Raw genomic sequence first — 13466 nt, forward strand, 5'->3', positions numbered from 1 at the left:
CAGGTTCATGTTGCCCACTTGATATTCTGTGAAATGATTATGACCAAATATAACCTCTTTGGTGTCAGTGGCTTTCAAAAGCAAGTATAAAATGGAAAGGAGGAGTAGATACATATTCTTCATTTGCTGCTGGAAGAATGCTGCTCAGCAATATGGAATATACCAGTACCTATATAAAAGCAAAAGACAGGTTTTAGATTACTTACAGCTAAGAACACATGAGAGACTGTTCAGCTGCTGCTGGAATAATTAGTTACTGATTAACCTATTTTAATTTTATTCCATGTAGCACAACGAAGAAGAGCATTTATATGAGAAACAAAAATGAACAGGGCACTTAGTGTGGCTAGATGTAACTGATGCAGTGTTTCCAAAAGAGAGGATTCTCCCAGAATAACAGGGCAAGGGAAATGGTAGGTTACTGGGCCTCCTTCATTTCCCCAGAAAGCACAAACAGTATTTGATCATCCTATCCGATCCCAGAGAATCACTAGATCCCAGCAAGTTATTTAAAATATTTTTTTTCCCACCAAAGCCTCCCTTTTTTTCATCTCTGAAATGTAAGAAAATTCTAACAAAATTTGATAGAACATCCATATCTCATTGACCTGTGTGAAATGTCCTTCTGTTATCCACATGGTTACAGAAACTAGAGGCTCTGTCAGCTCAGACCAGCACTGGGCTTGTCTAAAATAAGCAGACTGATAAAAATTGAGTGCTACCAAGCTCTATCTCTATGCTCCAGGCTGAGTTAATTTGATAGCATTATAGATAGGTACCAGTGAGTGCATTAAGGAGTGACTCTATTCTCTTTAGATTTCAAGTCTCCGTTCTCTTCAAGGGAGCTAAGATATTTTTAAGCCCTCACTAACTCTGCCATTTTTTGGAAAGCTGGAATTCAGCAAGACACTGACAGTGCTTTCTGATTTGAAGGCATTACATCTCTAGAAAGATCAGAGTCTTGAGTGTAACTGTGTTGGATGGATGTAAAATGAGTGAGCAAAGCCAGTGAAGAGCAGACTAAAAAAGGATACTTTTCACTTCAATGAATAAAAAAACCCCTCAATATAGGCCAGATGAGGAGTACATAAATGGATGCATTTGCAGATGAGGCAGGCTGCCCTGTTGTCTGTCCTGCCCCTATCATTATGTCACCTGCAGAAATGCAGAGGATAAGAGGAGCAGACAAGGGAGAGAGTAAGAAAGAAGATCTGCAAGAATCTCCCTACAACATCTGGCCCGAGAGCGTGTATGAGAGCAGCCAGTAATACTGAGAGGGCAGCGTGCAGTATGGAAGCACCCTCCCATCAGCCACCTACTCTAAGAAAAGGAGAGGGCAATTTCACCCAAATAATGCAGCAAAATATTGTTTTCCCGCTATGAGGGAATCCTGCTGGCTTTTTAGAGACAACCTCCACTGCGCACTGAGCTGGTCCACACTGAGGAGCCTGTACACGAAAAGCAAACATCTATCTTCCTCTCTTCTTTCTGGGCTGAAAGTCCCATGAAAGTCTGTGAACTAGAACCAGATCCCTGAGAATCTAATCTACAGTTTTCCTGCAGAGCATGCTTAACAGCTTTTTTAGTTTCTTTTTAACCTTTCACTTAAAATGTCCTTTTACTTGAGCTACTGGCTTAAAACAAGCTTTTATCCAAGTCCTTGTATAGTTCACGCTTCCCTAGATTTCCCTGAGACACAGACCTTCACCTGCTAGTTCACTGTTTGCATTACCAGAAATATTGGGGAAAGGAATATTTTCAAGCATTATTCAAAACCCGTTTTCTCAGAAAAAGAGACTGCACATGCAGAGTGTGTAAGTCTAGGAATAGCTCACCTCAGGTGCAGTGGGGCCCAGCACCAAGTTAAATAAATCAACAGCAACAACTCCCAGGTGCTGCTCACCTGCCTCAGAAGGACTCAGGTTTTCTTTGCCTCAGGCTCTCACCTAAAATATGATGACACAGCTGTTCCTTTCCCACCGCCTGCCAAACTGTTTGTTGTCATCTGCAGTAGTTTGCTTGTCTTTTTGCAATTTCTTGTTAATGATTGAATCAAGCTGTTAACGCTACTAGATCATGCCTTAAAGTTATATGGAGAGAGAGCTCTGTATAATTCCCAAACTGGAAGAAAGTCGCCACAGCACAGCTCAGGCTCTGGGCAGACTTGGAGAGTCTGGGGGAACTCAAGGACCCCAGACTGGTTTAAAGAGTTTTCTGGACAACATACAGGGGATGCAGAGGAAAAATGTTAAGTCGCAGTAATACAGGCTAGAACTGCTCTTCTGGGCTTCATCATAGCAAAACATACACCTTTCCAAAGGATTTTAACTCAAAGGGATGGTGTTCAGAGAAGCACAAAAGCACCTGCAGCTAAGAAGGAATATGCTAGAAAATTTACCTGTTTGTCTTCTTCAGCACAAGGGTGAGGTCCACATGCATAAGGAACAAAATAACTGTAACAGGCTCCAAGTTCTCTGTTGATCATAGGTAAACTTACGTTACCGTAAGGTAAAAAAAAAAAAATCCACAATATTTTAAACTAGTAGAATTTACTGCAGGACTAGTTTGAAGATTTACCTATAAAGAAAGGGAGAGAGAGTTGTTCCTGCCTCTGCACCTTCAAAAGCAAAACTGAACTGACCGTTGCACTTGGCTTCAGCTGGGGCTCCCTCTGTCCCAGAGGCCTCTAAAGGCCAAGCTGAGCCATGCAGCTACGTGGCACAGAGGCTCCATCTGCACCTGGATGTATCATTTCACAACGAAGGATCACAAAAAGGGAAAAACTATGCACTGGTATACTAGAAGCTTAGCATGCTTTTGTTCTCTATACTGACATATGTTTCTAGAGATCAAAAAAACTTGCCACAAGCAGCACAGCCACACCAAAGGTAAGCTCAGAATAGTTAATATAATCAGGCGGCAAAACCAGTAATGCAGAGGGTTCTGAGGTTTAATGGCAAAAATGGGTGCCCTAATTCTGGTTTTTGTTTTTTGGGGTCTTCTGGGGGAAGGCTAGGAATTTTTCTGAGACTTCACTGTAGGAAAGGTGATAGGATACATCTGTTTGCATGCACACTCATCTATGCATTTGAAGCCATCCATTATCTCTTCCTGGCTGAGAAAATACATTCTCTCTACTCAGAATCATTCCAAGGCATGCCTGGCAGAGAAAAGGACTGAAACAACTGGAGATGACGGACTGAAAAGACCTCTGAGTTGAAAAATAAAGACAAAAGGACCAATTGGCAGGGTGGGGATGGGGGTATCCTTTGGAACACAGGAAGGAGGTGAAGGATCTCAACTTGTAGAATGGAGGAAATATGGCAATGTCTAATAAGAAGGCACAGAGGCATGAAGGAAAGGTAGAGAAAGATGGGGCAGACTACTGGGTTTTTTTCACAGTGAATCCACCAAGTAGAGTTAAATGCAAAAGTCAAACACAGTCCACGGTCTTCCACGATGCTTATTCAGTTTTGCATCCATGACCTGGCACGGTATGATCTCTTTTCCTGGTGTTCTCACTTACTTTGGTACTGATGTGCAGCAGCTCACAGCTACATGTTGCTGACTGACAGGATCCCATTCTGCTTCTCATTATGTATCACTTCACATTATTTTTAGTAAGGAGTGCAGATACCTAACTCATTGTCTATTGGCTGTGATAATTGGATGTACTGTCTGTCCTTTTCAATATTTTCTTAAAGATCAAATAGGCAATGCATGGGTATTGCATTGATAATGCAATATCATTATTTTGCATTATCTGATTCAGCTGATTTAAAAAATGCACCTCTTTTCCACGTCTTCTTTCAGCCTTCCCATTGTAGAGTAAATCATGAACCAGGTTCCTATAAGTTTCTACAGACAGTTATGCAAAATATTAAAAATAATTACTTCTATGTGTTTTTTGTAAATGGAAATTCCTTCCAAAAATTAAAACATTTACACACACCCCAGCAAAAAAATTGTTGGGACCTTACATGCAGACACAGGGGTTAGCGTTCTAGTACCTCTAGAAACACACTGAACTTGCAGGATTTTGAGTGTTACGGGTAATATTCCTGCATGTATGTACCCACTTGTCAACATGCAGTTGCTGTAGCTGCAAACTGTTGCTGCAAATACACATACCTGGATCTTTGCATATGAACTGAGGAAAATGCTTTTTGATGGTAGATACGTGGTGAATTTTGAAAAAAAGAAGCAAAAATTGCCACTAGGCCCTGAGATACTTGGTCTTGCTTTGACAAAAGTCTCACAAACTTCAGAGGGGCTTTGCTTGGATTTGCGATTGTACTACAAATAACACTCCTCCTTGGCTTAATTCTCCTATATATCCCTACCTTAGCACTGAGAAACCTCTGATGAGTAACAAGACTGCCAAGGGAGATTTCACAGCATTAGTGCATTATACAAATGTTGTGTCCATATACTCTTAACCACAGGAAGACATTGTTTCTTATGGGTACTCAAGATGAATGCAGTCAGCGCTAGGTGATTAGAGAAACATTTAAAGTTTCAGAGACAGTCAGTGACTGGGTATTATGTCTGTAGCTCACACATCCTCATATTGACAATGTGTACAACAAAACTTTTCTATGAAGGTAACTAGCAATTTGAAATATAACTCTTCTGTATTGTAAAGACCAAGGAAGACTGCATTTTTCCCTGCTTTCAGTACATCCATAGCAGAGCACAAGCTATCGAGACAAGGCACTGTAGCAGGCTTGTGTGAGGATCTGAGGCTGCTGACAAACATAGGAATAGATTAGATTGAGATGGCTGAAGCAGTGACTGCCTCAGGCATTTGCTCTTCTGCCTTCCTGGAAATTGTTGTTCTCTGAAGGAGAAGAGCGTGGCTGGTGAATCAGCTGCTAGTTAATAACAAGAACTAAAAGAGATGTGTTACATACCTCTTAGCACTCTGGAAGGTAGACTGGTTACTGAATAATTGTCGTGATCCATACTATTGATTTGGAGCTTCCTTGACTTGTTTCATTCTGTTACAGTTGGTCATCTGCTTTAAATTGTTTGACATAATTTATGATCCCTGTTTAGACTACTGGAGTTTTGGTAAGCTACAGATTATTAAGAAAGGAGGAACACACTCAGTATACACTGTCAGATAAATACAGCTAATAACGCTGAGCTTCACAAAGACTTTCAATAACCGACAGCAATTAACTCTGTTAGCTAGTACCATTCTCACGCATCAGAGTGCATGTTGCTCAGCATATTTCTTGTGGAACAACTTATGAACGCAGATAATACAAATCTTTTACCAAACCTACATCCTGTCACTAGTATCTATGTTTATAAATGGGTAAGACTAGTCCCTAAGTGGAAAATTTGTGAATTTTGTGGAGCCTGTGCAAAAGCAGCGAACTGCTAAACATGGCAAGTTAAATGCCATGCAAGTTAAACTGCAGGAGCAGACTCCCAGGTCTGTACCTCAAAGGCCTCTTTGTAGCCCTAGAGAGAGAGATGAAATGTATTACCAGAAACATCTGAAAATAGTCTTAATGATACTGAAAATAAACTCATTAGGTGCAAGATAGCAGTATGTGATTATTCCACAACCTCTTTTCTTGCCACCACTTCGATCTTATTTCCTCCGAAGAGAAAACCATTAGGTAAAGTGTAACTAGTCACAGTGCCATTATTCCACTTGGAATCTGCTCAGGCTAATGCTTCCACCTTAAAAAAATCTGTTACCTGGATATGAGAACAACGTTCTCTCAATTCAGGCTATGTATCGGTTGATTAATAAGCAGGCGGAAGGACTGCCACTTATTGAGCCACCCGTGCCACATCCAAGCACACGTGAGTTTCCATTAGAGGTCTACAAGGCTGTTCTTTACTGGGCACAGTTTGATTTCATCACAGGTGCAGCTGTAGACAGAAAGGACCACTGGAGGGAAAAACACACATGTAACAGGCAAGTAGGGGCAGGAGAAAAGTAGTTCTGTTGGCAACAGAGTTAACGAAGCCTCATTTCCTGCCCCCCTCCCTCAGTCTTCCTGATTTCCAGATGAGGGAAACCATTTCCTTTAGTCAGGGAAGGATAGACAAAAATCTACTTGCAAAAAGCAGGTTTTCCAAGTCTAGGTATATTCCCTGCCCACGTGTCAACTTCACATCTAGAGGAGACGAGAGAGTGCCCCAGGCTCACCCCTTTCTGTAGCTTTCATGCAAAGGACAGCCTGCACTGATCGTGATTTGTAAATCATGATCTATATGTCTGCATGATCAGGGCAGCAAGACCCTAGGGCGCTCCGTGGCATGGATCAAAGGTTAAGTTCTGTAGGCTACCACGGAGTAATGCCAAGCACAAGTATAAATTGGGAGAGGGGTGGCTGGAGAGCAGCCCTGCAGAAGGGGATCTGGGGGTGCTGGTCGACAGCAGGCTCAACATGAGCCAGCAGTGTGCCCTGGCAGCCAAGAGGGCAAACCGCATCCTGGGGTGCATCAAACACAGTATAACCAGCCGGTCAAGAGAGGTCATTATCTCGCTGTACTCAACATTGGTGCGGCCTCACCTTGAATACTGTGTGCAGGTCTGGGCCCCACCATTTAAGAAGGACGTGAAGGTCCTTGAATGCATCCAGAGGAGGGCAACAAAGCTGGTGGAAGGGCTGGAAGGAATGTCCTATGAGGAACGGCTGAGGACTTTGGGCTTGTCTAGTCTGGAGAGGAGGAAGCTGAGGGGCGACCTCATTGCTCTCTACAGCTTCCTGAGGAGGGGACGTGGAGAGGGAGGTGCTGAGCTCTTCTCCCTGGTATCCAGTGATAGGACGCGTGGGAATGGTTCAAAGCTGCACCAGGGGAGGTTTAGACTGGACATTAGGAAGCATTTCTTTACCGAGAGGGTGGTCAGACACTGGAACAGGCTTCCTAGAGAGGGGGTCAATGCCCCGAGCCTGTCAGTGGTTAAAAGGCATTGGGACAAAGCCATGATTCTATTCTATTCTATTCTATTCTATTCTATTCTATTCTATTCTATTAGATTCGATTCTATTCCTCTCCTCATTTTTATTAATTGTACAGAGTATCTTCAAGACTTCTAGCCCTTTGTCAAATTACATGAAAATAGTGTAATTATATGTATGGGTTCAACATTTATTGCAGGTACACATTCAGGCAAGAGGCATGAAGCATGTACATCTTCTTTCCTTAGAAGAACAGGCTGAAAAAAGGCAAGTCCCAAATGCATTATCTATTAAGAAACAAGTGGAGACTAAAGTAGAAAAGAGTGTGCCCCCAGCCAGGAGATCCAGCTGTGACCCCCTCGATGTCCCTGCCCCTTGGGTGCAGTGACTCTGTCCTTTGTGCCTCCCACTGTGTCGGAGACCCCTGTGGACTCACTGGGATGGGAGGAGACCCTGTATTTTAGGATAGGGAGCACAGCTGGAGGAGTCAAGAGAGAAGCCTCCTACCTGCTCCCTCCCTTCAGCCATTACTAATTTGGAAGCGGGGGCTGTAATGAAATTCCAGCCTCTTTCGAGGCTGATTAGCCCTGGGGAAAAAAATCTAAAGACACCATCCTCCCGCAAAATGGGTTGGAGAGCACTTTATTTTCAACACCTTTCAAATGTCCTTGTTCTGCATTCTCTTTTCAGTCTCACCTAATGTCCTGTAGTGAAAACTAATACTGAAGCAAGCAGAAGGGATGGGGACCTGAGCAGGACATGAGCTTTATTCTCCTTTTCTGGCAAAATGGCCAAAAGCAGCGGGGTGTTAGAGACACAGATGAGAGAGCGCTTTCTGCTATGCTATTTCTCAGTGACTAGCAACTAAAGAGGGTTGTCACTTCTTACCAAGGAGAACTCTTCAGAATGAGTCTGTGCCTGGCACTACAGCAATTTAAACATTTTTGTTTAAATTATCCACTTTTTCAGAATTTTTGGAATATGAACAAGTGGACAGCCTTCCTCCTAGACACTGATACATACCTTTGTTTTCATGATGAACATCAGTAGGAGACTGCCCGCGGGTGCTCCTTCTTATAGCTGAGAATTACTGCTTGGGCAGACAAAGCAAACTCAGGGAACTCACAGCAAAAGAACAGACAACTAAATCAAAATGTTGGCAACACATCATGATGGCAGAGAGCAGGTTTCCACTGGCAGTAAGATGGGAGGGGATCACACAAACTATGCCTCCACCCATTTCCACGGGATTACTCATGAGCAGCTTGTTTTTGCTATTCACTGGCAACACGCGGATTAGTGGTCCTTTGCCTTCACTGGAAAAATCCAGGACACAAAGAGAAGGTCAGATGATCTTGGCACCTCCAGCCAAGCATGCTGTTGACAGACATCCGTTTCAAATATTACTTTAGCTGGGGTTGAGCTCAATGAGTTTCACAAGGTATTATTTGGCAGAGCTGTGTTCCCTTCACTGCAACATTCTGATGAAGAAGCTGATGGGCACAGACCTTACCAAAGCAGTAAGGTTTGCACAGGAAGGGAATGCCACATCACCCTCACAGACCTCTTCCCTGGGAAACGAATCCAAGAGCTGTGCTCACCCAGCAGTGAGCAGATAGGAACTGTGACCAGCCTAATGAGGTTACCTGGGATTCTGATGCAGGAAATTAATATGGCTTTTCTTCTGTTCCCTTCTGTACCTGTCAGGGGCTGAAGCCTGCGAACGGCATTAGCATTTAACAGAATAATTTGATAAGTGAGATACCGGTCACATAAATCGTGCTCTTGGCCTGGACTGACTGAAGCAGATGACAGTTGCAATATTAACTAGATAATCCAGGTTTTTAGTGACTTCACTAACATTATTGATACAATAGTTTCCTAATAAATGAGGAGCTTTTAAGTACATTTCCTCTGCTACTAAATATAGTTTTAAGGATGTTTTCCTCTAGACTTTTCTCAAGTGTGTGCGAGTGTGTACTTGAGTTTGCTTGTGCTATTAAGGCCTGGCTTCTCAGCTAAGCTAAGAAGAAGTGTGAAAATATGCTGTCCATAAATGGAAATTTCAATAAAAGGCAGATAAAGGGTACAGTAAATGTAATACTGCTACCTATCAGAAAGAAATCAAATTTCTTTTCTAACAAATTGATTAAATGGTCCAACTAACTGCCAGGCAGACTTTCTGAAATAAAAGTGATCAAATTCTTAAGCAGTGAAGACAATATAGAAGCAATAATAAGGAATTCACTGACATTTTGGAAAAACTAGTATAAACCAGACACCTGATCTACTAATGTCACCATAGCTGATGCTCTGACTGTGAGCTTCAGCAAAGTGCCAGTTTTCATTCTGAGTATTCTAATCTACCCTGTGAAGACAATTCCAGCAGTGCCAGACAACGTAGGGAAGGAAGTTTACTAAAAACCTGTAAGATGTCCTTGTCCATTGTAGTGCATAGTGAGGACAAAATTAATTTTGCTTTACCTTGACTGTGTAAAGGTTAGTTGTCTACATCAGACCTAGTGATCCCACTTCCTCTCTATAGTCAGTGTTGAGAAAGAAGCAGTTCTAGAGGTACTTCAGCACACTTATCTTGGGCACCTACCTTAAATTTCCATTAGGCATCAACTGGGCAATACTCTGTATAGCTCTTCTTTTTTATTACATGACAGAAAACAATTGTAAAGGAAACAAAATGTTTCTGCTACACTTTCTATTTCCAGGTCTGTTTGTAATGTATTCTGCCAGTCACTATTACAAAACTGCCCAAGGAAATGAAAAGCATACAACAGGGATTTGGCATAGTAATTTCTAGTCTCAGCAAATTCTCCAGATACACGAGCCACCTGTGAAAGGAAAGGATTGTGTATGTTATTATAAGCCTTGTACCTAATCACACCGTGGTGCTACTTCCCAGTTTCATCTGGTATCTACGGGAAATAAAACTGCAATACTATACAGTATTCTTCAAAGGAATAACACACCGAAGTGTTACCATCTGACCACTTCCTTCCAACAGACACTGCTGAGCTTGAAGAGCAGCGTCTTTAGCCCGTTTAAGTCAAGATAGCTCTACTGAAACCAACAAAGCCTTTGGCTCATTGTATAAAACTTCCATTATTTCATAGAAGTTACGAGATGTAATGAAGGCAGGTCATGGATAATCAGGCTGAAGACATTTGTAACAGAGTGAATGTTAATGCGTATCATGCTAACTCTTCAGCTCCAAGGTATCCGCCCTTTCAGATTAAGGAATCGAAGAGGAAAATCTGAGCTGGGCAAGAATTCTGTAGCTCTGGCTTCCTTCAATGCAAGTTCCTTGGCTCCAGTGCTTCTGACTCCGAGGTTCACCTTATGACTATTTTTAATGTAATCTACAGAAAACAGTCAAAAGTAGATTTAATTGAATTGCACATGACATTTTGAGTGATACGGATATATTATATTGTCTACCCTGATTATTGTTCTTCCCATGAACACAGCAGTTTGAGGGAAAAAGAAATGTCAGAATTGATATAAGAACATAATCTTAAGAGAAGCAATCCTAATCCAAACAGAATTCTAATTGCAATTGAATTTAAAACTTCTGGAGCATGTCAAACATGGACAGAATCATGGAGTGAAAAAAGAATCAGTGAAGAGGAATTTAATCAATATTTTCAGCTTTAAAACATCTTATGCTGTCACCGTGGCCAAATTATTTCTATGCATTTCTCAGGGCACACACAATGTTCTTAAGAAGTTATAATTCGGATGTGCTCTTTTCAAAATGCATTGAATTTAAGCCTTGCTGTCCACTGTCTGGAAACATTGCTTTTCTGCCCTGCTGTCTGAGTCATCCGTGTAACGGAGTCAAAATATCAAAAGAACTATACAGACTTCAAAATGGCAAGCAGAAAAATAAACTGTTACCTGGTAGATATCAGCCTAGATACATTTCTCACTGCAATTTTTGTTTTAATTTAAGCAAGCATACTTTTATGTTAACGAACAAGAAAAGGAAGCTTTACTACGTATTTCAAACTCAAAACTCATCAACTGCTGATCATTTTCCTCCAGACAATCCATTTTTCACTTGTAACTTGAAATCTTTGCAGTGGACCGGCAGTACTAAATCTCAGATGGCTTGGGTTGTGGCTAACGTGACTGGCGCTGGCCCTGATGTGGGAAATGTAACTGTGTGCTCTGACCAGCCCACTGCTAGAGGGCTGTTTTCTTCACTTCCACGTCTGGCTGGGCCTTCTGGAGTGCGAGCAGGATCTCATCAGGACACACCAGACATGTCACACAAGGATAAGCCCACTCTAAAGTGAATTTATGCTATTGCATTTATACTAGTTATTGCATTTATGCAATATTTATTTATGCTATTTATGGCATTTATGCTATTCCATGAGGCCTGGAGGGACGTGTACATTCATGTTGCTCAGGAATGGAAAACCTATACATAGAAAAAAGTCATTTCCTGTTTGTAATTACAAACGTACCAGCTATTCAAACTCTGTGAAATTTCAAGCAACGTACTACATTTGATTCCTCTTCATCTCTACCACTTTTCCTCCGTTCGAAGACAGTACTATGATTTCTCAAACTCTCTTCATAGAGACAGACATTTACTCATATCAGAATTCAAACACCAGCTTCACACATCTCCACTAATAGCAGCTTAATAAAGCAGTTAGACATCATGCTTTCTTTTTTAGTTACAGAAAATCAGTAAATAAAAACACCTACTCCAGTGCAGTGGTAATTTTTATTCTAGTGTTGGCAAGACTTCTGGTCCAGCGATCTCATTACTTGCAGCTGGAAACATGCACACACCCTTGTATTTGTTCCAGTCTTATCTGAGGTTTTTATGAGTGCGGAGAAAATTTGCATAATTCAGTATCGCATGCATAGTCTGACTTTTGTTCTAATTCTCTCCCCATTCTTTACTGAGTTTCTAGACTGCATTTGTTCTCTTTAGCAATGTATGAAGACATATTTCCTGAGGACAAGAAACATCAGGAGTAAGATCAATCTGAGACTGTTCTAGGTTCCAGCGTGTGTGTTGCCAGTAGGAAGAAATTAAGGTTGGCACTGTAGAGTCCCTTGTCGTCCTAGTCTGTGGTATGTGCTATGTTGGCTATCAGGCTATGGTTCACTGTGTTTAACCTGTCAAACAGGCAGAATAAGGTAGTGCAACAGATGGTTAAATAGGAACTCAATCCCATCCATGACATGTCCCCAAACGTTAACTAGATCTGTGAAGCAAAAATGTTATTTGTATGCCTTTTTGTGTATAGTTGGACTATTCTTGTAAAACTCCCTTGTGCACCACTTCAAATTTCAGTATGTGGTATGGATGTTCAGGGCTTTTTTAAATTAAAGCAGTTATAGTAGTTTGTAAATACAGATTTAAAATTCTACCCTTGACCATCAATTCTTAGCTCAACCTCAGGGTTCCACTGCTGTAACATCCATCCCCCACCTCTTTCTTTGCAGTCAGTGACCTGCTTCCACTCTCTCCCTCCCCACTCGCTGGGTTAGCTACAGGACTCAGTCCTTTGTCCTGCCAAAATTCTGTCATGCCTTTTGATTCCAGTATACTTGATGATTATCGTTTTCATGTTCATTGTTGTTACCCATGTGCTGTCTTCAACTGCACGTCATGGATCCTTTGCTGTGACCGAACTGATCTGGAGCAATCACTGTGAAGAATATCGTCAGAAATGGATTGTTCAGTATGACTGTCATCTCAAAATGACTCATTCAGAATACAGGTTACAGCAATAGTACAATCTGATGGTTACTGTATTTAAGTTCCTTATTCGTATCTCTACTTAGACCAGTACCTTTTACTTACTGGTGTTTAGCTTCTTTACATATAAATATTGTAAGGAAGCAACAGACACAAATACATTCTTACTCCTATGGTGGTCTCTCTGCTGGTTTTGTTGGGTTTTTTTTAGTTGATAACTACCTGAAAAACTTTTCTATATACCATATTTAAAAGACGTGTAGATGAGGTGCTTAGGGGCATGGTTTAGTGGGCATGGTGGTGTTGGGTTGACAGTTGGACTCGATGATCTTAGAGGTCTCTTCCAACCTTAATGATTCTATGATTCTATATATAGGGTATAGATGTGACCAGACAGCAAGGATAAAAAGAAAGAACTGAAAATAAATGCTGAAGACTATGACAACACAATCTTCCCGGGACGTTGACCATAATTTTCTCCACTAGCGACTTAGTGGTTACAGAAAACTTGCATTAGGCAGTATTGCCAACACTAAGCTTTCAAACACAGGCGTGTTAGTCCCAACATAAGGAAGCAATGTTTTCCATTTTTCTACACTTTACTGAGAGACAGCAGAACTGAATTTGGCACGGGACGTGCTGACTCAATGCTACCGCGCTGAATCTATTTCAGCGTATTAAATGTATTTTAGTATTTTTGCAGATGCTCGAATTAGCTGCACTTCCTTTGCTAGCAGCAGATTTCACGGTTCACCCTTCAGTGCCCCGCCCCCTCGGAACCCCTCGCCCCAGCACTT

Source organism: Pygoscelis adeliae, unplaced genomic scaffold (assembly GCF_000699105.1).
Source record: "Pygoscelis adeliae isolate BGI_AS28 unplaced genomic scaffold, ASM69910v1 Scaffold463, whole genome shotgun sequence".
NCBI classification, from domain to species: domain Eukaryota; kingdom Metazoa; phylum Chordata; class Aves; order Sphenisciformes; family Spheniscidae; genus Pygoscelis; species Pygoscelis adeliae.